Consider the following 21,749-nt stretch of genomic DNA (forward strand, 5'->3'; position numbering starts at 1 on the left):
TTAGATAAGTGAGGTAAAAAGGAAAATACATCTAACCACTCATTTTAGTAATAAAAGAACATATTATATATGTGTTAACACTTTATATAGTTTATACTATGCTCTTACATCTTTCTATCTTATTCCATCTTTGCAACTACACAATGAGATAGAGATTAATAATCTAGAGATTCCACGGATTAAATATCCTGTCAAAAATCCCACTGTTTATGTCAGACAATATTCAAAGCCAGTTTCCATCTCCTAGTCCACTTTACAATGAAACATATCATAAAACACAAGATGGCTAAAATTTTGAGACTTTTAGTCTACATTCTGGCCTAAATATTAGGCAACTGAGAATATACAGAATCTGTCAGAATTAAGGAAATGACACCAAAAAGGGGAAATAAAATTAGAAATGACTCAAAACACTCTGATCTTTTTACAACTTCAAAAGCTCAGAGACTTGTGGTTGCCAAGGGGGAGAGGGGCAGCGGAGTGATGGATTAGGACTTTGGGATTAGCAGATGCAAACTATTCTATGCAGAATGGACAAACAATAAGATCCTGCTGTATAGCACAGGGAACTATATACAGTATCCTATGAGGAACCATAATGAGAAAGAATATGAAAAAGAATGTATATACATGTATAACTGAATCACTTTGCTGAACAGTAGAAATTAACATACACTGTAAATCAACTACACTTCAACAAGATAAATTTTTTTTTTAAAAAGTTCCTTATTTACCACGGCTTTTTAATAAAAGAAGTTTCAAAGTTTTACGTACTTGGAGTAAGTATTGGGAATTAACAAGAAGGATATAGAAATAAAGAATAAGGGCAGTAGTTTGTCATTCAGGTGCTCTTCTATACCTGGATGCTCAACAGTAAAAGTTTTACACAGATTTTTAAACCAATCATAAGCAATAACTGATTATTTGCAATTTTACAGACTACAGACAGAACAGCTATTTCAAGCCTGGAAAAAACCTAGGATCCACAAGATCATCTGAAATAAACAGAATTCAGAAAAAAAAAAAAAGAGAGAGAGAAGCTTTCAGCATCATATTCAACAGCCAAGACATGGAAACAACCTTAGTGTCCATCCAGAGAGATGGATGAATAGAGAAAATGTGAGACACACACACACACAGTGAAATTATTCAGCAATAAAAAGAAGGCAATTCTGCCACTTGCAACAACATGGATGGGCCTTTATGGCCTTATGCTAAGTGAAATAAGTCAGATAAAGACAAATATGATATGATCTCACTTATATGAAGAATCTAAAAACATCAGACTTACAGAGAGTAGAATGGTGGTTGCTAGCAGCTGAGGGGTGGGGGAAATGGGGAAGTACAGGTCAAAGTACAAACATTCAGTTATAAGTTCCAGGGATCTAAGGTACAGTAGGATGCCTGTAGTTAACATCATCTTTTAATTTGATCTGATTATATCTATCTTTCTTAGAACCTTAAATGGCCTCCTGTCATCCATGGGATAAAACCCTTTATGGCTTACGTGTTTTATCTTTCCCACATCACCTCTATGTTTCTTTCATAGAAAATACAATTGCTTCGTCTGTAACAGAAATATCCAAGCCTAAACTTTCACAAATATAAAGAAAATCCCAGTAAAACCCACCAGACTATCCTTACAGGCTCGCATTACAAATTCTTTTGCAAAATTAATGTGTATATACCGAAATTCTAGGGATAGGGATTCTCTGAAAGCTTTAAAATAATTCTTTAAAATGGCCCTTGCAAGATAGCCTTTTCAAACACTAGTGAAGAAACTGTACATCCATAGGCAAAGGAAGAAAAAGAAAAAGAAAACCTCAACTTGAGTCTTGTTGTTGTCCAGTCGCTCAGTCTTGTCTGACTTCTTTGCAACCCCATGAACTGCAGCACGCCAGGCTTCTCTGTCCTTCACTATCTCCTTGAGTTTGTTGAAACTCATGTCCATTCAGTCAGTGATGTCACTCAACCATCTTATCCTCTGTCGCCCTCTTCTCCTCTTGCCCTCAGTCTTTCCCAGAATCAGGATCTTTTCTAATGAGTCGGCTCCTCGCTAATTAGGAGTGAGGTGACCAAAGGATTGGAGCTTCAGCTTCAGAACCAGTCCTTCCAATGAATATTCAGGGTTGATTTCCTTTAGGATTGACTGGTTTGATCTCCTTACTGTCCAAGGGACTCTCAAGAGTCTTCTCTAGCACCACAGTTCCAAAGCATCAATTCTTTGGTGCTCAGCCTTCTTTATGGTCCAACTCTCAAATCCATGCATGACTACTAGAAAAACCATAGCTTTGACTGTACGGACCTTTGTTGGCAAAGTGATGTCTCTGCTTTTTTTTCTTTTTTATGTTTCTGCTTTTCAATATGCTGTCTAGATTTGTCATAGTGTAAGACATAGCAACCTATGTCTTATATCTTAGTAAAAAATTAACTCACTTCTAAGAATCTACCCAAAAGAATTGAAGACAGGTATTCAAATAAAAACTTGTGCATGAAATGTTCAAAGCTGTATTACTCACAATAGCCAAAATGTGAAAACACTCCAAATGTCCATTAACTGATGAATGGATAAACAATAACTGTAGTGTAGCCACATAATGGAATATTTATCCATAAAAGAAATGAATTATTGATACATCTACAATATGAATGAACCTCAAAAACATTAGCTAAGTGAAAGAAGCCAGACACAAAAGGCCACATGTTATACAATTTCACTTATATGAAATATACAGACTGGGCAAATCCATGGTACGGAAAGCAGACTCATGATTGGCAGGGGTGGGAGTGGGGGAAGAAATGGGGAGTGACTGCTTAATGGGTACTGGGTTTCTGTTTGAGATGATGAAAAAGTTCTGGATCTAGATAGTGGGGATGGCTGTACAGTATCGTGAATGTACTTTGTGCCACTGAATTATACACTTTGAATGGCAAATTTTATGTTATATATATTTTACCACAATAAAAAATTAACTCAAAACAGGAACTATAAATCATTTAGGAAAAAAAATCTTCAGGATCTAGGCCCAGGCAATATTCACAGATTTGACACCAAAGCATGATCCGTAAGAGGAAAACTGACAAATGGAGCTTGCCCTCAATTTTAAGGCCATGACAAAATATTTGCAAACCACACATCTGACAAAGGACTAGAATGTATAATATATAACGAACTCTCAAAACTCAGAAGTAAAAAGAAATCAAACAATTCAATTAGAAAATGGGCAAAAAGACAGGAACAGCCATTTCACTGAAAAGGATACATGGTAGAAAAGCACATGCAAAGATGTTTAACATCATTAGTTATTATTGGTAGTAGACCACATAAAGGACTGAGTGAGAAATGTGTGCTCAGTCGTGTCCAACTCTTATGTGACCCCATGGACTACAGCCTGCCAGGCTCTTCTGTCGTGGGCAAGAATACTGGAGTGGGTTGCCATTTCCTTCTCCAGGGGACCTTCCAGACTCACGGACTGAACCCATGTCTCCTACATTGGCAGGTAGACTCTTTACCACTGAGCCACCTGAAAAGCCATTAGTTATTAGGGAAACACAAATTAAAATCACAAGGTATACTACACAGGTCCTGGTCCCAGAAAGGCTAAAACAAACAAAAACTAATGATAACCTTAAATGCTGGGGAGGGTACAGAGAAACTGGATCCCTTGCACCTTGCTAGTGGGAGCATAAAATGGTAAGCAATTTCAGCAAATGTTTGGCATTTTAAAAAACAAAACATGCAACTAAGAAATGATTCAACAATTGATCTCCTGGTCATTTAATCAAAAAAAAAAAAGGAGAACATATGTTCACACAATGTCACAATCTGTATACAAATGTTCACAGTAGTTTTAGTTGTAACAATCAAAGACTAGAAGTAATCTAGATATCCTTCAACATGTGAATGATGAAACAAACTGTGGTATGTCTATACTAGAAAATATTATACATGTAAATAAATGTATAATAAATGTATAAATAAATGTAAAATGGAATGAATTACTGATACACATAATAGCCTGAATAAATCTCTAGTGAATCACAATTGGGTTTAAAAAAACAGCCAATTCCAAAAGATTACATACTGCATGATTTCATTTATATCATATTCTTTGAATGACAAAATTATAGGAGTGGGGGATAGATCAGTGGTTGCCAGGCGTGGGGAAGGAGTATGCTCCGGAGGGAGAGAGGAGTACACAGGAGGAAGGAAGGCATGCAGGGTTATAAAAGGAGAGATCCTTGTGGTGATGGAACTCTTTTATGTCCTGACTACAGTGGTGGATACATGAACATACACATGAGATAAAACCGCACAGAACTAAACTCACAAACATACATACAAGTGACTTACAAGCAAAACTGTGAAAATCTGAATAAGACCAGTGGATTACCACAATGTCAATATACTGACTATGATATTACACTATGGTTTTATAAGATGTCACCATCGAGGGAAAGCAGATGAAGGGTGGGGCTTCCCTGGTGGCTCAGAAGGTAAAGAATCTGCCTGCAATGCAAGAAATCCTGCATTCAATCCCTTGGTCAGGAAGATCCTCTGGAAAAGGGAATGTCTATCCACTGCAGTATTCCTGCCTGGAGAATTCCATGGACAGAGGAGCCTGAAGGGCTACAGTCCATGGGGTCACAAAGAGTTGGACATGACTGAGCGATTAATACTACTTCAAGATGAAGGGTACACAGGGTCTCTCTGTATTAATTCTTATAATTGCATGCAAATCTATGATTATCTCAAACTTTGAAAATTTAAGTTTAAAAAAGGCCATTCCATAATGATGGAAAAAGTCAAATTGCTAGTTTCTATTTCACATAAAAATGTGATCAACTCGACAGCAGAATAAAGCTTACATTGTAGTTACTTTTTGGATATTTTCTGTACCAGAATGTATTTTAAAAGTCAATACAACTAAACTGAATCTGAATAAAGACACATACATTCTATTAGCATCAACTGGTCACTGAAAAATACTTCCCATGATGATTAGAGTAACTTTGAAACTTACTATCTGGTTACATAGTAATTTGCTCAAATTAAGGACAGTCAGAATATGAAGCCCCCTGCAGAAAATAAAACATTGTAAAAAGCATTTAATGGATACTGTTCAGATTTCACTACTAGTCTTTATAAACCAGGGGACATAGCGAGTGGAAATACTAACTCAACTGTTGATTCTGTTAAGGAAATGTAAAAAATCTTGCTGTGGTCAGATCACTTTAATATTATTGTTTTCTAGGAGAAATAAAGTCACTGAGAAGTAGCTCATTTCAGGTCCAAGGAATAGCAAGTGGCAGATCTGGGATTTAAATCTACTTTGTTGATTCAGTTCAGTCGCTCAGTTGTGTCCAACTCTTTGCGAACCCATGGACTGCAGCACGCCAGGCTTCCCTGTCCATCACCAACTCCTGGAATTTACCCAAACTCAAGTCCATTGAGTCGACAATGCCATCCAATCATCTCATCCTCGGTCGTCCCCTTCTCCTCCCGCCTTCAATCTTTCCCAGCATCAGGGTCTTTTCAGAAGAGTCAGTTTTTTGCATCAGGTGGCCAAAGTATTGGAGTTTCAGCTTCAGCATCATCCTTCCAATGAATATTCAGGACTGATCTCCTTTGGGATGGACTGGTTGGATCTCCTCACTGTCCAAGGGACTCTCAGGAATCTTCTCTTTGAACACCACAGTTCAAAAGCATCAATTCTTCAGCGCTCAGCTTTCTTTCTAGTCCAACTCTCACATCCATACATGACCACTGGAAAAACCATAGCCTTGAGTAGATGGACCTTTGTTGGCAAAGTAATGTCTCTGCTTTTTAATATGCTCTCTAGGTTGGTCATAACTTTCCTTCCAAGGAGTAAGCGTCTTTTAATTTCATGGCTGCAATCACCATCTGCAGTGATTTTTATATTGTAATCACATACAAATACATGAGATGTATAACTGAAACAAATTTAGGACATGATACTAATACTTTCCTTTACTATGTAGTATATTCTGATATTTTCTAACTTAATCTCTTCCTTTAAAAAAAATGCTGGTCAAATTTACTCATGATCTACTATTAAGTTGTAATCTACAGTTTGAAAAACACTGTCCTAGGCACTTTAAATCATGGTCGAATAAGAAATAGAAAGGAAAAGTGTGTGTGAGAGAGAGGAGGGAGGGAGGGAGGGAGATGGGGGGATGAATATGTGCTAGAGAGATGGAAGGGAATAAGAAGTGATTCCTTGATTTTTTTAACAATAATATTTATGGCAGATTAAAGCAATGAGATACCAGTGCTTTGAGGGATAACTAAATTTTCCTGCATTTGAACGCTTAGAAAATATCATCTGTGTTATTTAATAATAGGGTTTTTTTTTTCCCTTCATTTTTTCTTGACTCACAGCTACTTCCACTTCACTTTTTGAGATCTCTCTGCTTATGTTTGTAGTCTCCACAAGGACAGAGTACTCCACAGCAGCGGCTGAATTGAATTATTTTACTATATCACAACTCGTTCCAAATCAATCTGGTTTGTGTTACTTCTAGGCTGGGAACGGTAAAAACAATCCTATGAAAAGTTATTACTTATAAAAAGTCTTTCCAAACTTTAAATTCTTGGTACTTTTAACAGCTTTCTCCATAACATAAGCAAAAAGATGGGTGTACTTTTCAAGTACCAGGCCCATTGTTTCATATTTAAAACAACAATCAAATATATGCCAAGACTTCAAAGCAGCATATTTGGTTAACAACAACAATAACAAATGCTGGTTTATTTAGTTTTTCTTGATGAAAGTTACTATAAAATTGTGAACGTGTTTAAAGTTCTAGAAAAAAACTTAGACTCTGCATAAACTACGACAAGCCACATCAGATCCACCAGTTAAGTTTTTATTCATTTTACCCTGTAAAATACATGAACTACTTTCAACTGCTAGCCAAAATTTTATACACAAATGACATGGAAATTGATAGATATGGAAAACTGAACTAGAAGTAGATAAAAGCCAAGAAAAAAGAAAAAAAATAAAAAAAGCTATTGAGTGGCACTGAGTAATACAGATGGTACTTTCTAAATGCCCAAATGGAAGAAGATTTAATTAGCCCATGAAGCATTGTGATCTTATTGCTATAATGGCTACTGATTCTGAGAGCTCTCTCGGAGTATTTCAGACTAGAATCAAGGAACACATTTTACTGATAAGGGGAAACTACACGCAGAGGTGTTGAGCAATTTTTCTAAAGCTACAATGCGGAAGTATCAGACACTGCTATAAAATTATATTAACATTAGTAATGCTAATTTTATTAGTATTTTATTAGTATTAACATATCAATCACAGATAGCCCCATGGTCAAAATTTATGCCTCAAATGAAATATAAGAAGGAAACAAGGCCCACCATACACAAGTATTTTATAAATACTATTGACTGAGAGGAATAGGCTATAAAGAAAGCTTAAAAATCCTAACACTTGTAAATGGACTTAATGTTATGATTGTCTGTCTAGCATGCACAGAAAAGTAGATGGACATAAATGAGGTAGCTGCATAGTGGTGCTTTGCGTGACTGAAACGATCTAACACGTTTTCTTTAAGTAATTAGACTTTTAAAAATTAAGAAGTATCTGCTAACGTATTACCAGTAAATTAAGGATCTGTCTTTTCACTTTAATTCTTTGAAGGCTTTGAAGCAAAAATTAAGAGAACAATCAGTCCAAATCTCTAGTTTTCTAGATTAGATAACTAATGAAAGAGGTCCTCGTTCAGAGACATGGCCACGATTATACACCTAACACCATCAGGGTGATCTAAGTTCTCCTAGCTCTTTATGCAGCACAATATTGCTTCCTCATTAGTTGGCCTTCTTTTCTATCAGTACTCAGCAACCCAGATAAATAAGATACATAAGAACAAGGAGTATTAGGAGACGGGCAGACTAAGAAGTTTAATAAGATAGGCAAAGATGAGAATTATCATAAAATATCACAGAACATTCCACACAATTTTGATTTTCAAACAAAGAGGAACTAAGTAACACATGTGGGTTAAGGGTCCTTAAACTGGCTCAAGTCCATATGAAAATACCACCATCCGGGCAATGATTAGTATTTTGGAAGTTGTAATTGTTACCTAGCAGATAACTGTTATGTCTTAATTAGAATTATCAGAATGACATTGACTGTGCCCTGGGTTAACAACAAATTATGTTCAGGTTTACATTTTTATCTCTAAAGTTAATTTAGCATCACTTGAAAAAGAGTTGAGGGCCTTTAACTATGTTCAGTTCAGTCGCTCAGTTATGTCTGACTCTGCGATCCCATGGATTGCAGCACGCCAGGCCTCCCCTTGTCCATCACCAACTCTTGGAATTTACTTGAACTCACGTCCACTGAGTTGGTGATGCCATCCAACCATCTCGTCTCATGTATAATGAAACAAATCCACCCATGGAAAAAAATTACGTTGGCAGTAATTCCACTGTATAGATTAAAAAAAAACCCTGATATTTAGCAATTTCCCTTGGACTACCAAACAAGGAATTAACTCACAGTTACAGATCTTAATTAGCTGTGGAAGAGTGGACCAAAAAAGATGGAACAGCTCAAAGGGCTTTATTTCCTAGAAGTACATACAGCTATTACAAACTTAATTAGTGTCTTTCTTTACTGGGCACCTGAAAATACATTCTAGAATTACAATACTCAGCTCCAAAACAGAAATGATAAATATTCTCAAAGTAGTAAAGTAAAAAAGTCTTGTATGGCTACCAAACTGGTATAAATTTAGTTCTCTGTGGCCTATTGCCAGAATCCTAAAATTGATCCAGATCATTCTTAAATTTCTGAATCCTTTTTCTGTTCTTCTGAAATGACTTCTATTGCCGTTGTTTAGTCGCTAAGTTGTGTCTGACTCCTTCAAGACCCCATGGACTGTAGCCTGCCAGGCTCCTCTGTCCATGGGATTTTCCAGGCAAGAATACTAGTGTGGGTTTCCATTCCCTTCTCCAGGGGATCTTCCTGACCCAGGGACTGAACTGGCATCTCCTGCATTGGCAGGCAGATTCCTCATCAGTGAGCCACCTGGGAAACCTTACTTCTGTTGAGTACACCTTTAAAATTAAACTATAAACTCTAAGCTTCAACACAAGTCTAGGAAACAATGAGTCTACGGTTGATCAGCAAAAGATACTATTGATTTGGGCCTGAGTTAAAAATTCAACTTAACTAAAAAAACTAAAATAGAACACCATATGATCCAGCAATTCCAGTTCTGGGTATATATCCAGAAAAACAAAAACACTAATTGAAGAGATACATGCACTGCAAGGTTCAAAGCAGCACTATTTATATACACAAGATTCAGAAGCAACCCAAGTGCCAGACAAATGAATAAAGATGTATATATATATATACAATGAAATATTACTCAGTCATGAGAAAAAAAAATGAAATTCTACCATTTGCAGCAATATGGATGGATCTAGAGAATATTATGCTTAGTGAAATAAGTCAGAGAAAGACAACTACTGTATGACATCACTTATATGTGCAATCTAAAAAAAAAAAAGTACATGCAAAACAGAAACAGACTTATAGGTGTAGAAAACAAACCAGTGGTTACCAAAGCGGGGAGAGGGGAGGAGGGGAGCAAATTAGGGGAATGGAGTTAAGAGATACAATCTACTATGTATAAAATAGATAAACAACAAGGGTATATTGTATAACAGGAAATTACAGTCATATCTTATAATAACTTTTAATGGGGTATAATCTGTAAAAATAGGGGAATCACTATGTTGCACACCTGAAGTTAACATTGTAAATCAACTATACTTCAATTAAAATAAAAATCTGTCTTAAAGTCAAGGAAAACAATGCCAACAATAATAAAACAAACTAATAACAGTAACAACAACCCTTCATGTTTCTAAGGGTCTTGTACTTAATGGAAACTGATAGCTGGCTCAGCATACATTAAAAAAACTGACAAAAGAAACATATCAATTGGAGAGCACAGCTATGGGAGTATTTTGGCTTCAAATGTTTTATAAATAAATGTAATACTTCTAATTAAGATAAACTATTTTAGCAAACATGAAAAATACATCCTGTGCTTGTATAACTGGAACACGGTAGTAGTTCTATATAACCATAATACATGTTGTTCAAGTAGGTCCTTGCTGGGTTACACTGAGCAGGGTGATTCAAAGACTAAAGACATTCACTGTTGGACAAACAAAATGAATCTAATTTCCTTTTTACTAAGGTATTAACAGTTGATGAAGAATATTTCATTGATCAACATTACCTGTTTCAAGGAACAGTGAGCTGGTCTTCTGTATTTGAAGAGTAGGGGCTGTGGAAAAGAGAGAAAGTCACTTGCTTAGACATTGCTAGGACTGGAAAAAATGTTCATCAGTAAACTGAAAAAACTCTCATTATAGACAGGTCAAATCGACCAGTTCTAATGGGCATGCAAGGGAAAGAGTTACAAACTTGAAGACATGAACCAAAGGTTCAGAAGTGTAATTTCTTGAAGCCTAAACTTAAATCACTTTTTAGGCTTAGCTCAAATTGCTCCCAACATGAATCATTTGAAAAAGCAAATATAAAACTGATTTTTAAATATATATATACATATATTCCTGTAAAATGATGAGTAAAACAACCAAAGAGAGAGGAACTCTCTCAAGTATCTTACAGAATTCAAAAACACATGGCCTTGGTGCCTATACCCTCCTTTCTATAAAATATGATGAACATTCTGTATATATCCCTTCAGTCATCATTTGTCTTCAACATGGAGTGTAATTGGAAATGGTTAGGAAAAAACCAAAAGGTGGATTTTTTTTTTCCTTAAGAGAAAGTTGACAGAGACTAGTGGATTGATTACTCAAATGTGCCTCTAAGACATTTAGTTTCTGTTATTAAGTCCCCTGGTATCAGTGAAAATTTTTAAATTGAAATCCAGGAAACTATCCAAAACCTGACAGCTCATGATAAATGAGAGGTTTTAAAAAGTGGAATCACTGGAGATTATGATTTTTAAAGAAAGAGGCACTGCTCTCAGTTTCTGGAGATACCTTAAATCTTTGGCTCTTCACTATTTAGTCCTGGAAAAAAGCTTTTAAAAAAAAATTTATTCCTGCAGCACTGAGCTTGAAAAATTTAAAGTTGCCACTTTTGACATTTTCTTGAGAGGAATGTTTAAGGAAAATTCACTCTTACCTATTACTGCGTATCTCCTCTGAAACCTCAGGAAAATTTTTCCAAAGTGAGTATCAGAATACAAGTAATATATAAAACTTAACTCTCTCAAATTCCAACTTTACATATACCTATTTTTTTAAAAATTCTGAACTCAAGAAATACTAGTTCCTCATTCTGAAGAAATGCAAATGATCCTACAAAAGTTCATTACAGTATTAAAAACAAGCTGAATTTGCAAAATAAAACTTTCACCCAAAAGGCTGATGATCTAGAAAACTGAGTTGTTACTGTAGATGGTGCTTCTAATGTCCATTCCTAATGTCATCATTGTGACCAGTGAAGGACAGGAGGAAGGCTGATACAGAAAATATGAGGTAAAGTTTCTTATTTTAAAAATTGAAAGGAAAATATACAGAAAATGTTAAAGAACACAAGGTATGAGTTAGTTCCAAGAATTCATTTTGATCTACTATTTCAGGTATCTCAACTAAGGATTTCTGGATTTTATGATTATAAATTATAAAATACAGCTGTAAAAAGTCAATCCAAAAGCTGTAGGTATAACTCAATACATAGCTGCTGCAAAGAAATCTGATTTGAAGAAGTTCCTCCCACCAGATTTTGGATGGTAAGTAGGATTTCAAGATCATCACAACCTCATCTGTTTCTTTCTATGGAAAGTCTAAGACTGAGTCATGAAAATGTAATTTATTAAGCACAGGTAATAGTGGGGCTTCCCAGGTGGCTAAGTGGTAAGGAACCCGCCTGCCAATGTAGGAGATGCATTCGGTTCGATCGGGTTCAATCCCTGGGTCAAGAAGATTCCCCTGGAGGAGGAAATGGCAACCCACAGCAGTATTCTTGCCTGGGAAATCCCATGGACAGGGAAGCCTGGTGGGTTGCAGTCCATGGGGTTGCAAAGAGTCAGACATGACTGGAGCGACTGAGCACACACAAACACACACAGGTAATAGTACTTGAAAATCATTTCCAAAAATACTGGTCATAACCTGTCATTTAGAACTCTGATAATGGTTTTAAGTGGAAGTCCATGAAAAGAGATGTTTATCAACCACAAAAATGTTTTTTTATTTTTTAAATCTATTTTTGTGGAGCTATTATTTTCAAATGAATTATCCTTTAAATCTAAAATTTTTTACTACATACTGTACTGGGTTGTGGAGAAGGCAATGGCACCCCACTCCAGTACTCTTGCCTAGAAAATCCCATGGATGGAGGAGCCTGGTAGGCTACAGTCCATGGGGTCGCTACGAGTCGGACACGACTGAGCAACTTCACTTTCACTTTTCCCTTTCATGCACTGGAGAAGGACATGGCAACCCACTCCAGTATTCTTGCCTGGAGAATCCTAAGGACGGCAGAGCCTGGTGAGCTGCCGTCCGTGGGGTCGCACAGAGTCGGACACGACTGAAGCGACTTAGCAGCAGCAGCAGCAGCAGCAGTACTGGGTTGAATAGTATCCCCTAAAATTCATATCATTACCTAAGACTGTGACCTTATTTGAAAATAAGGTCTTAATTTGTAATCAAATTAAAATGAGGTCATAAAGATTAGCGTCTTTATAAGAAAAAACTGAGATGTGGACACAAAGATACACAAGGGAAAAAGCCATGTGATGATGGGGGCACAGACTGAACTGATGCAGCCACAAGCCTAGGAACACTAAAGACTGCTAGCAACTACCACAGGCTAGAAGAGAGTCACAAAACGGATTTTCCCTCAGAGCCACCACAAGAAACCAACCCTGCTGATACCCTAATTTTGGACTTCTGGACTCAAGAACTGTATGAGAATAAATTTCTGTTGTTTTCAGTCACTCATTTTGTGGTCCTTTGTTACGGTAGCCTTAGGAAACTAATATACATACTGTTCCAATGGAATTTCCATCCTAATAACACCTATTTTAGGAGGTATTTTACCATCACAACAGTGGGGGAGGATAGCACACCTTTGCAAAATCAAAGTCAGCTCTCTAGGAATGACAGAAATCAAAATAGCAAGCCAAATGACATTTGATACACCATTTGATGTAAGTAAGGGCAATGCAACATAAATGTCTTCCACGATGTAACGATTTTCGCAAACTATCACAATGTTAGACTGAGAAACACTGTTCCCAAGAAAATCTGAAGCAAAAAGATATGACTGTTCCTGTTATATCAGATTCTGAACAGAAATCTCTTTGTAAAACTCCATGAAGATTCACAACAACCAACCACAAATGAAAGATGCAGTGGGCTCTACTGGTTCCATCACAGCTGAAACAGTCAAGGCAGTTATCAAATTATGAAACATTCCAGTCTGATGGAATGTCTTTTCATTAAGCAAGAGTGAATTTAAAAAGGCACTCACTCAGTTTATCAGGTTTCCTGTCATGTGTACATACAAGCTGCCATTTCTGCCCTTCTCCCCACATTAGGGATCACTAAACCCTAACCTGCAGATTCAGCCTCATGCCAGGCTCTGGGGACCCCAGGATTACAAGAAATCTTAAGAAACTAGTTTAGCAGCTCAGCATCAGGTTAGGCCTGCTGCTGCTGCTCTCACTCTGATGTTTGACTTTCACTTTAGCAATACTTTTATCTGATTATTAATAATCAAACTCTGTTCTCTCTTAGGCATTCCACCCACTCAAAAGTGAAAGTGTTAGTTGCTCACTTGTGTCCAACTCTTTGCCACCCCACAGACTGTAGCTCGCCAGGCTCCCCTGTCTGTGGAATACTCCAGGCAAGAATACTGGAGTGGGTTGCCATTCTCCTCTCCAGGGGATCTTCCTGACTCAGGGACTGAACCTGGGTTCACCTGCACTGCAGGCAGATTGTTTACCATCTGAACCACCAGAGAATTCCTTTCTTGTTTTTCTATCAGGTAACTCCAAAATATTTTCAAAAGTATTGAAAGTATTTCTAAAGACCCCCTTTCCCAGATTTTAGTCTTAGACCCTTCCATCAGTTTCTACTGTTCCCTGAGGTAACCTAATAGCACAAATCTTGACTTTTAGCAGGGGATTGCTGATGCCATGCAGACTTCCCTGGTTTTAATTCCCATCCAGACTTCTACCAATGGCAACTCTTTCCAAATCACCCTGTTCCCATGCTCTGCCTACAGGCCAGGGTTTGAAACCTACTGTCCAACCTCCCTTACACTAAAAATCTTACACCTGGGCTTTTTCCTACTGCCTGTTGCGAGGAACCTGTCCTATCTTCAAGGGTCTTGCCTGGATTCCAAATCTCTGTCAGGCATTCAGCCATTCCAACTCTGTTACTAACACCATCTTTCTTAGTAATTTAGCTTTTGTATTTTCCCATTAAACAAATTACACTAGAATTTTTAAAACCACAATTTTTGAAGGTTTTTATGAGGAGGACAGGGGTAATGGCCAGTAGTCAACATTTCCTGAGCATCTAATATTACCTAACATTGATTTAAGAAGGTGGAATGTTTTAACTCATTTAATCCTCGTAATAACCTTATGGTGCTATTACCATACTCAGTTTACAAACAAAGAAACAGCATATTGAAGTTACATGTCCAAGGTCATACACCAGTGTGTGTGTAGCTATGATATAAACTCAAGCATATGGGCTCCAGAACCTACACTATGTTGCATCTTGACCTTCTACTATACCTGTCCCCATCACTAAACTTCAGGGTTTTCAGATTTTGAGTCATTTCAAATTTATACCTGGTTAAGCTCCTTTGGTAAATGTTTCCAACTCCTCCTCTATCTACTCAGCTCCAAATCCAAGTCCCCACCTCTAGTCTAGTGTGAACTCTTTGATAAGATATATGTTTTCATAGATTGTATTTTCTTACAATCAAGTTTACCTGAATGTAAAAGCATGAAGTACAGAGTGTGACTCTCAGGAATTTGATTATCAAGTCAATAATAAATAAGTAAAATCCCTTGGTCAATTAACTTAATTTTATTTTCTGCAAAGTATAATCTAAAACTGTAACTGTGAGCTTTATAAAGAGGTGAGGGGAGTCCTTTGGATCCTAATGTCTAGATTACATACGCTTCATTATTTCATCTAGAACTGTGTTAGACATTTACTGCTATATAGGCTTGTAGATTCATTTAAAGAGGTCTAGACTCTCACCTGGTATAAAATAAGATTTAGCATTGAGAAGTAAGCCTAGTCAGTATGAGTAAGAATCTTGAACATGTGTGTGCACACATTTTGGTATTTTATGACAATTCATAGAAGAGAAAAGAGACTGAGATTCTTTTCAGACATGAACATTGAGAAGACTGAAGATGATGGGAAGATAGAGAGACTACCACTGAAACCTCGAATCCACAGCTGGAAACAGAGTCTTAATAAAAAGTTAAAAAAAAAGTGAAAGATCTAAAAAATCTAATGTCAAATTCAGAGGAAAAGAGGAAACATTAAAATAACACCTTTAATTTATGGAGGCAAGCTTATTAAAAACAAGAGGCTGAAAAATACCTTTATAAGGATAACAGCGAAACAACCAGCATTTATAAATCTAAATGACAACTCCTCCAAGAAATAAATACTGCCTTCCCTGGTACTATCTAATTACAACCAAAAGAGGAAGAGCATCTCTAGAATTTAAAGGTGTTAAGAGTATTATTACAAAGTACTACCCCCTCATGTCTCCATAGGAAGAAACAGGTCCCAGGAGAGACTGTAACTTGCCCAAGTCCCTCAATTTATCTTACTCAAGATTTTCACCTTATCTAGAGCAGCATATGATATAAAGAATGCTGATCACACAATCTCTCAATGTAAGAGAAGATTTAAATATGAATGACATTTAAAAAATTCCTTTAACTAAAGGTTTTGGCAATAAACTAATTTTAAAAGCTAACTGTACATTAAATTTTAACTTTCATGAAAAAGAAAAATCACCTAGTGCCTCAATCACCAGTTTCTTGAGTTTAAGGGGTTTGTAGGTATGTATCCAGGGTTAAAAACACACAAAACTGACTTTCTTGGTGTGTGCTTACATAAGAATTTAGAGTCATTTATACCATTTTTAGATAATGAGAACACTTCTCTTTTAAACTTTCAAGCTAATTCACTAGGGAGACTATAATTTATGACTCAGCTTTTTGTACCCACTCATACTTGCCTGAAGGGTCCACTTAAATTGCTCACTATATTTTACATTCAAGCTTGGAGTAGGATTCTTGTTTTTCTGAAGCTCACAAAGACTAGACTCACAGTTGAGTTCTATAGAGCCTATTTAGCTGGATTTAAAACCTACATCAGGACTTCATTGTCAAATAAAAAGCAATCTTCATGGAGCTTAGTAACTTAAGTAGTTCTCCAGAGTTTGGTAAATACTTTGTGTCTACTTTTTATCTCTACAGTCAGGGAAGGGTATTCTATAAAGTTGTAAAGTATTATTTTAAACATCTAAAAGGTAATGTGGATACTACAATCCTTTGGGTTCATGGTTACATCTGAGTAACACAAAGTTACCTACCACAATCAGTGAAGAAATAACTCCAGAAAGAAAGATGGGATGGAGCCAAAGCAAAAACACCACCCAGTTGTGAATGGGACTGGTGATAGAAGCAAGATTCGATGCTGTAAAGAGCAATATTGCATAGGAACCTGGAATGTTAGGTGTATGAATCAAGGCAAATTGGAAGTGGTCAAACAGGAGATGACAAGAGTGAACACTGACATTCTAGGAATCAGTGAACTAAGATTGACTGGAATGGGTGAATTTAACTCAGATGACCATTATATCTACTACTGAGGGCACGAATCCCTTAGAAGAAATGGAGTAGCCATCATGGTCAACAAGAGTCCGAAATGCAGTACTTGGATGCAATCTCAAAAACGACAGAATGATCTCTGTTCATTTCCAAGGTAAACCATTCAATATCATGGTAATTCAAGTCTATGCCCTGACCAGTAACGCTGAAGAAGCTGAAGTTGAACAGTTCTATGAAGACCTACAAGGCCTTCTAGAACTAACACCCAAAAAAGAAGTCCTTTTCATTATAGGGGACTGGAATGCAAAAGTAGGAAGTCAAGAAACACCTGGAGTAAAGGAAAATTTGGCCTTGGAGTACAGAATGAAGCAGGCAAAAGGCTAATAGAGTTCTGCCGAGAGAACGCACTGGTCATAGCAAACACCCTCTTCCAACAACACAAGAGAAGACTCTACACGTGGACATTACCAGATGGTCAACACCGAAATCAGATTGATTATATTCTTTGCAGCCAAAGATGGAGTAGCTCTATACAGTCAGCAAAAACAAGACCAGGAGCTGACTGTGGCTCAGATCATGAACTCCTTGTTGCCAAATTCAGACTGAAATTGAAGAAAGTGGAGAAAACCACTAGACAATTCAGGTATGACCTAAATCAAATCCCTTTTCACTATACAGTGGAAGTGAGAAATAGATTTAAAGGCTAGATCTGATAGAAAGAATGACTGATGAGCTATGGATGGAGGTTCGTGACATTGTCCAGGAGACAGAAATCAAGATCACCCCCAAGAAAAATAAATGCAAAAAAGCAAAATGGCTGTCTGAGGAGGGCTTATAAATAGCTGTGAAAAGATGGGAAGCGAAAAGCAAAGGAGAAAAGGAAAGATACACCCATTTGAATGCAGAGTTCCAAAGAATAGTAAGGAGAGATAAGAAAGCCTTTCTCAGTTATCAATGCAAAGAAATAGAGGAAAACAATAGAATGGGAAAGACTAGAGATCTCTTCAAGAAAATTAGAGATACCAAAGGAACATTTCATGCAAAGATGGGGTCAATAAAGGACAGAAATGGTAGGGACCTAACAGAAGCAGAAGATACTAAGAAGAGGTGGCAAGAATACACAGAAGAACTGTACAAAAAAGATCTTCACGACCCAGATAATCACGATGGTGTGATCACTCACCTAGAGCCAGAGATCCTGGAATGTGAAGTCAAGTGGGCCTTAGGAAGCATCACTTAGAACAAAGCTAGTGGAGGTGATGGAATTCCCGTTGAGCTATTTCAAATCCTGAAAGATGATGTTGTGAAAGTGCTGCACTCAATATGCCAGCAAACGGAAAACTCAGCAGTGGCCACAGGACTGGAAAAGGTCAGTTTTCATTCCAGTCCCAAAGAAAGGCAATGCCGAAGAATGCTCAAACTACCGCACAATTGCACTCATCTCACACGATGAGTAAAGTAATGCTTAAAATTCTCCAAGCCAGGCTTCAGCAATACGTGAACCATGAATTTCCAGATGTTCAAGTTGGTTTTAGAAAAGGCAGAGGAACCCGAGATCAAACTGCCAACATCCGCTGGATCATCGAAAAAGCAAGAGAGTTCCAGAAAAACATCTATTTCTGCTTTATTGACTATGCCAAAGCCTTTGACTGTGTGGATCACAATAAACTGTGGAAAATTCTGAAAGAGATGGGAATACCAGACCACCTGACCTGCCTCTTGAGAAACCTGTATGCAGGTCAGGAAGCAACAGTTAGAACTGGACCTGGAACAACAGACTGGTTCCAAATAGGAAAAGGAGTACGTCAAGGCTGTGTATTGTCACCCTGCTTATCTAACTGATATGCAGAGTACATCATGAGAAACGCTGGGCTGGAAGAAGCACAAGCTGGAATCAAAGATTGCCGGGAGAAATATCAATAACCTCAGATATGCAGATGACACCACCCTTATGGCAGAAAGTGAAGAACTAAAGAGCCTCTTAATGAAAGTGAAAGAGGAGAGTGAAAAAGTTGGCTTAAAGCTCAACATTCAGAAAACTAAGATCATGGCATCCGGTCCCATCACTTCATGGCAGATAGATGGAGAAACAGTGGAAATAGTGGCTGACTTTATTTTTCTGGGCTCCAAAATCACTGCAGATGGTGATTGCAGCCATGAAATTAAAAGACGCTTACTCCTTGGAAGGAAAGTTATGACCAACCTAGACAGCATATTGAAAAGCAGAGAAATTAGTTTGCCAACGAAGGTCCGTCTAGTCAAGGCTATGGTTTTCCCAGTGGTCACGTATGGATGTGAGAGTTGGACTATAAAGAAAGCTGAGCACCGAAGAATTGATGCATTTGAACTGTGGTGTTGGAGAAGACTCTTGAGAGTTCCTTGGACTGCAAGGAGATCCAACCAGTCCATCCCAAAGGAGATCAGTCCTGGGTGTTCATTGGAAGGAATGATGTTGAAGCTGAAAGTCCAATACTTTGGCCACCTGATGTGAAGATCTGACTCCTTGGAAAAGACCCTGATGTTAGGAAAGCTTGAAGGCAGGAGGAGAAGGGGATGACAGAGGATGAGATGGCTGGATGGCATCATCGACTCGATGGACATGGGTTTGGGTGGCCTCCGGGAGTTGGTGATGGACAGGGAGGCCTGGCGTACTGCGGTTCATGGGATCGCAAAGAGTAGGACACGACTGAGCGACTGAACTGAACTGACCTACCATAATTTTCCAAACACACCATTTTTAGTCATTCCCTCAAGTTGTTTTTTTTTTTTTTTTTTTTTAAGCACTTCTTTTTTAAGTACCATCTATAAAAAAGAAATTATTCAGAATCAGGCTGGGAGTTTCTAAAATTCAGGCTCTGAAAACAGGATGGAAAAAGCTTTAGGATCCCTCACAGATTTAGAGGAAAAGGGTTACTCTCCCAAACAAAAGCCGTTTCCCTAACTGATGCTCTGATCACCTTATTTCTCACACACTTGGAAAGTTTTCCCTGCTCATCTCCATCCAGTCAAATCTTAATCTACACCTTATGGTCTATTAGAAAACCAACTCCTTCCATGATGGCTTCCCCAGTCTCCTCCATCAGAATCAGCCTCCCCATTCCCCCTCTCCTCATAGTATTCCCAAAGCACTTGATCATAGTCTGTGTTGCTTTTGAATTGTTTGTCTGTCTGCTCCAGTAACTGGGCCGACATCTTTTTCCTTTCTTCACTGTCCACTTACATTTACTCGATAAGGGTTTATTAAACTGAGTGAGGTGAGTAGGGCTATTGACTTATAATATCCCATTCTCCAGTAAACTAGGGCAGAGAATCTAGAGCAACTCTTGAAAACTGGGCTAATCACAGTTTGATCCGAATGGCCAGGCACCCAAGATGGCTGAGGTAATGAGTATTGTGACCCGTGTGTGAAACGTCTATAGCAGGCTGAAAAGTAATCACAAAAAAATGTGAAGGTATAAAAAGATCAATTTAAAAAAATCTATACTTAACCACTGTGTTCTGAGACCAGATACAAATAATGCTACAAAATATCATCTTAAAATAACCAAAAAAACTATTTATCTACTAATCCAGCTGTTAGATAAAGAGTATAAAGAGATATAAAGCACAGATCTAAGTCCTGCCCTTGAAGACTTTCTTAGTTTAACTATCGGGAACTAAAATTCTGTGTCGACTACATGGAAAGATAACTGACAGTACAAGCCAGTTTATGACAAATGCCAAATGAAGGATAAATAAAAATAAGATATCTAAGGGCTGAGCTGAAGCATGTATGTAATATTTATATGATGGCATTTTATGTTTTTATGTCAGCATGAAACAAAGGCAATGTGAGGGGAAACACGACACCGCCGTGCTGTTACACTACGTATGCCGTAGGACCATTTTGTATGTTGTGTAAAACAAGCAGCTTTGAACAAAAAAGGTGATGTATGTATATGAGAAAAATTAATTGTACGATATCATTCCAGTACATTCTGTTGTACATTTTAGTCTTGTTTCCTTTCTCTTCAATATTGATAAGAGGATGCGAACTGTACTGTTTCCAGCTAGGTACCCATATTAGAGAAGAAATAAAAAAAGACAGTACTATAAGGAAACAGGAAAGAACATGTGAATTGCAGTTGTCAAAAAAAACAATTAGCCTAGCTGGCCTTATTTGTGAAGCATAACTGCTTTTAGCATATGGAAGCATTTTTTTTCACATTTTCTTTGTCTAAAATTTGTATTAAACTTAAATATCTTGTTTGATGATGGTATTTCTTTGTGACTGAGCCAGTGGACTCACGTGGTATGCTCTTTTGGGTTCCCCACCCCCTAATTTTTTCTGATTCTTCACCTTTTTTAAACTGTTTTGCAAAATGCAAAAATAAATAAGATATCTAAGAGTTGTTGAGGACCGCTGATAAACAGATTTCTGGATTAAGATAGTAAGGGAAGGTTTCAGTGAAGAGGTAAGGTCTGAATTTCATGATGTATAAAAGTGAGGTGGTTTGAAACAGATGACCTCCGGGCCAACCTTCTAAATCTGAAATTTTATTGTAGTCTTATCACATAATTATAGTAGTGACTTGATATTAACTAACCACCCCCTGAATGGAGTTTTCTTCTTAATCATTCATTATAAAAGTAACAGCTTTTGAAAGCTTGGTATTTTGTAAGAGAGCTTGAGTTGGAGGCTTTTTTCTTTATACCAGTTTCTTGGTATGGCTTCCAAAATTCAAAACAGACTTTTAAATGGACATTTTTCATAGCCCCCAAAACATAGCTGAAATAATTTATTCTTCTTTCTCTGTTGATAGGAAGTGAATAGAGTA

The 21,749-nt window shown here is 37.3% G+C and overlaps 1 protein-coding gene across 50 annotated transcripts in view; it reads right to left on the reverse strand.

Annotated features, from left to right (window-relative positions):
* ADD3 (adducin 3) overlaps positions 1 to 21,749 on the reverse strand; it is a 127,967-nt gene that overhangs the window by 32,369 nt on the left and 73,849 nt on the right. For 46 of the 50 annotated variants that reach the window (XR_014068860.1, XR_014068866.1, XR_014068864.1 and 43 more), the window contains one exon: positions 10,312 to 10,359. The exons of the other annotated variants lie outside the window; for them this stretch is intronic. The gene's annotated coding sequence lies outside the window, so the exon portion shown is untranslated. The remainder of the gene's footprint in view (positions 1 to 10,311; positions 10,360 to 21,749) is intronic. 50 annotated transcript variants of the gene reach the window in all.

The sequence above is a fragment of the Giraffa tippelskirchi genome, chromosome 2 (genome assembly GCF_054371585.1).
Source record: "Giraffa tippelskirchi isolate mGirTip1 chromosome 2, T2T-mGirTip1v1.2.pri, whole genome shotgun sequence".
Taxonomy (NCBI): Eukaryota; Metazoa; Chordata; class Mammalia; order Artiodactyla; family Giraffidae; genus Giraffa; species Giraffa tippelskirchi.